Here is a 4,424-nt window from a genome sequence, read left to right as displayed (position 1 = left end):
GGATACTACTGCTTTTATTTTTATTTAGTTCACAAACAAAATTTGAGATTATTTTCTTTTAATATTAATCTCATTATAAGTTGTTTTTTTTGTACAATATTTAGAATTATTCATAGTCTCTCCTTAACCTTTAAATAAAAGGATAATGCGCTTCAGCGCATTTGAACCCACGACCTTCTATATTGACAACAAGATCAATACCAATCAAAGAAAAATATTGTCGTATGAAGTTTGTGGTTTAATTTAATATTAGAGATTAGGGATAAATTTTAAAAGTATGAAGTTTGATTTAATATTATACATGAATTATTATTTTGTTTATTTTATATATAAAATTTTGGTTTGATTTAATTTTCATAAAACAATAACATAATTATTGATATAACATTATTTGACCAAAATTCATATGTAATTTTGAGGTTTATATCCATTAATTATGTTATAATCACAATTATAATTAATATATTTGCATAGTTGTAAGTAGAATTAATTAGCATAAAGCACAAACAGAATCATAATTACAATCAATACATCTGTATAATTATGACAAGGTTAGAATTAGTCATTATAATGCACAAACAAATGTATTGATAATTGAAATATATTTAAATTTAGACTAAACCATAAATTGATAAATGAAATATATTAGAATCTAGACTAGACCCACACATGTTAGGGTTCAAACAAAAAATATATATATAGACTAAGAATTCACACATGATATTTACACATAAAACTTGAACTAAAAATTTAGGTCCGTTTGCTAGGCCTGGGCCCAGCCCAAAAAATGGGCCTAAAATTTTACCCAAGCCCTGTAACAGTCCGATTTTGACCTTAATCGGAACAGTGGTTTTTGGGACCACAAATTCGAGTCTGAAAAATATTTTAATATTATTTTCTATGTTAATTATGTGTGAATTTACATATGAAGTTTCGTGAATTAATTTTATTGTTTGTGTGCTTAATTTGAAAAAAAAAGGGCTTAATCGCGTAAAATGAAAATTTGATGGTTAATTAAGAAAGTGCCTAATTGTTGTTGTCTTTATAATTTTGAGGCCTTATATTGTAATTTAGCAATAATAATAGGTAGTGGATGGCATAATGATGATATGTGATTTATATATATATATATATAAATAAAAGTTAAAATAATAATAATATAATAATATATGTTATAATAAAACAAAACATTAAAAGCCACCATTTTATGTTCATCTTTCTTCACCGAATGTAGAAAAGAAAAACAAGCTTTGAAAGCTTGAAACATTCGGCCATTTTGAAGCTTAATTCAAGGTTGGTTTTTGTTCGGTTTTTGATAATTTTTACGTTTTTGAGATCGTTGCTTTGAATACTTCAAAACCCATATCTTAATTTTGTGAATTGTTGATGATTTTGAGAAATGCCATTGATGAATACTTGAGCTTTGTGATAGTTGATGATGGAATATGAAAGATATGTGAAAGATTAACATGTTTTGTCTTTGAATTTTTGATGAATTTGAGTAATTAGGGTTTAATTGTAAAAATAAATTTTTTTAGGGACTAAAATGTGAAATAAATGAAATATGTGGGCTTGTATGGACACTAGGAATATTCGGCCCTTAAGGAGTGTAGTCAAATTTTGTGTATTTTGTGTTTTGAGCAAAAGGGACTAAATTGTAAAAAGTGTGAAATGTTAGGGGCAAAATTGTAATTTTCCCATTTATGTGTTTTTAGGCTAAATTGAATAGAATGATGTTTAAATAAACTTAATTTGAATATGCTTAGATCAAGAATTAAAGAAATCGGATTTGGATCGGGGAAATACAAAAGCGGTCGAGTAGCTGATTTAACAGTCGACGACATCCAAGGTAAGTCTATTAGCATATAAATGTTGTTGAATTTGCAAATATATAAATGTTATTTGTTGAATTGAATTTTGTGGATATATATGTGTATTGGTTGAATGTGTGATAAGCCAGGAAGTTTTATTTCTTGTTTGATTCGATCGAGATACGTTGTCCGAAAGCCCGTACGAACCTTAGGAATAGATAGGATACATATGTCATGAAATAGGATTTTCGATATGTGTTATCGTGTAAGACCACGTCTGGGACGTTGGCATCGACTTGTGTTTACGTGTAAGACCATGTCTGGGACATTGGCATCGTATTTGATTCGTGTAAGACCCTGTCTGGGACAGTGGCATCGATATGTGATTACATGTAAGACCACGTCTGGGACGTTGGCATTGTACGAGTCTTTCGACTATCCGAGTATCCTTTTTAATTCCGAATGGTTCAACGGGCAAAGATAAGTTGTGTACGAATGTATAAATCAGGCTAAGTGACCAGGTATGTGATAGTTGATTACCTATTTGAAAATAAGGTAAGTTGTATACTTGAATTGATGATATGAAGTTATGCGAAATATGAATTATGTGATTGCATATTTGAATATATATGTATTCGGCCTTTGATGTATATGTGCATTGAGGAAAGTGATGATTGGTTATATTAATGTTCAATTGATTATTCGGTAAAGAGGGAAGTTATTACAATTTATATAAGTTTTGATACATATAAATTGATAAATTGAATTATATGTGAAATTATAATGATTTATTACTAATTGTCTAGCTTAATTTATGTAAATGATTAAATGTTTATTTGCTTATGGCTTACTAAGCTTTAATAGCTTACTGTGTGTAATCGCTTTCAATTTTATAGATTTGGAAGTTGGTTAAGAGCACGGGAATCGTCAAAGAAGTCTATCACACTATCGACTGTTTTCGGTATTTTTCTAAGTTTGAATTTAAACTTATGGCATGTATAGTCTAGTTAATATGTTTGATTTTTGGGTATGTAAATATGAGCCATGCAAAAAAAAATGGCTTATTTATTTTGTTAAGCATGGTTTTTATACTTTTGATCAAGTGATAGATATGTTGATTTTGGTATTTCAGCTAATGCATATTTATTTATGTGAATTATGTTTGATATGTTTTGTTAAGAAGGTGGTAAATAATTCGCATAGGTGAGCTTAGTTAAAGCATATAAGTGAAGTGAGTTTGGTATAATATGTTAATCTCTGAATTGGCCATGGTATATATATATATATATATATTATGGTGTTTTAGTCATGTGCTTGTAATGAGGTAAATGATATTCAAGCTTAATTAAATTTTGGTTATGTGTTATATATATATATATATATATATATATATATATATATGATATGTGTGATATGTTTGGTTTTAGTCTTAGTGTTTCGCTATGGTTTATTTTTAAGTAAATATATGTGAATCTTGTTTGATATGCTTTGTTAAGGTATTGTTATGTAATTTAGTAATTAAGTGAACTCGAAATGGCATATTTTGACTTATGATTTAATGGCTAAATCTTGTACAATTTATGAGGTTATTTATGGATGTCAATTTGTTATGAAATAAATTAGGAATGTGGAGTATTTAATAAAGGTACGATTTGCTCATGCAAGTGGACTTAATATTCGATTTTATATTTGTAAAATGATATGAATTGTATGGATTTTTTTGATATGGCTAAAATGGTGTATTCATATGCTAAACTTGTAATAGATAAATATGCATGTTTTAGTCTTTTAAATGATAAATATAAATGATTTCAAGGTAGGTTTAAAATTTATGAATAAGATACATACAAATTGGGTAATGATAGTTAAGTGAGTAATACAAGTTTGAATTTAGCTTTTATAAATTTATTGGATTAGTCGATTAAAGGATAAGTTGATTTGTATTGAGCGTATATAGTTTATGATTGAATGATTTCATTGAAATGGTCATATGTGTATAATATAATGACATCAAAAGTATGTACGTCATAATATAATGTTACTAATGTTGTAAATGTGATTGGACATTAAGTTGTATACATATTGGTTTCATTATGTACATATACGAAGTTATGAAATGCAATGTTTGATATTTAGATAGTGAAATTATGTACGGACATATTTTCTATATATGAAAAGTGAAGATATATGCTTGAATATGATTTAATTATGAAAATGTCATTAATACGATGGATTTAGGAAATCAAATATTGAAAGTATTATATAATTTAACATGACTCGATGTATACAAGTTTGGTTCGAATTTGTTAATTATAGAATATGTTCGATTGAGCTTTGATGTATGTTTAAATTGAATTAGTTTGAATTTTGAAATGTGTTTATTTGTGATACATGCTTAGTAAGGTATGATTGATTTGAATTGTGATTATCATTTCATATATTTGAATTTAAAATAAGTAAATTGAGGATATTCAAGTTTGATAATGTTATAAATGTATCGTTATTCTTTGGTGTATGAAAGGAGACAAATGATTGTGCTGAACTGTGTCTTATTCGGTAATGCCTCGTAACCCTAATCTGGTGACGGATACTGGTTAGGGGTGTTACAAGCCC

At 27.6% G+C, this 4,424-nt stretch overlaps 1 long non-coding RNA gene across 1 annotated transcript; it reads left to right on the top strand.

The window, feature by feature from the left end:
- Positions 1-1,194: 1,194 nt before the first annotated feature.
- Positions 1,195-2,967, top strand: LOC105771751 (uncharacterized). Its single transcript, XR_001126612.2, has 3 exons — positions 1,195-1,293; positions 1,767-1,849; positions 2,708-2,967. It is a non-coding gene; the product is annotated as an uncharacterized LOC105771751 (long non-coding RNA).
- Positions 2,968-4,424: the final 1,457 nt, after the last annotated feature.

Source organism: Gossypium raimondii, chromosome 7 (genome assembly GCF_025698545.1).
Source record: "Gossypium raimondii isolate GPD5lz chromosome 7, ASM2569854v1, whole genome shotgun sequence".
Lineage (NCBI taxonomy): Eukaryota > Viridiplantae > Streptophyta > Magnoliopsida > Malvales > Malvaceae > Gossypium > Gossypium raimondii.
The sequence above is the reverse complement of the archived record's forward strand: the minus strand, read 5'-3'. Positions and strand labels throughout refer to the sequence as shown.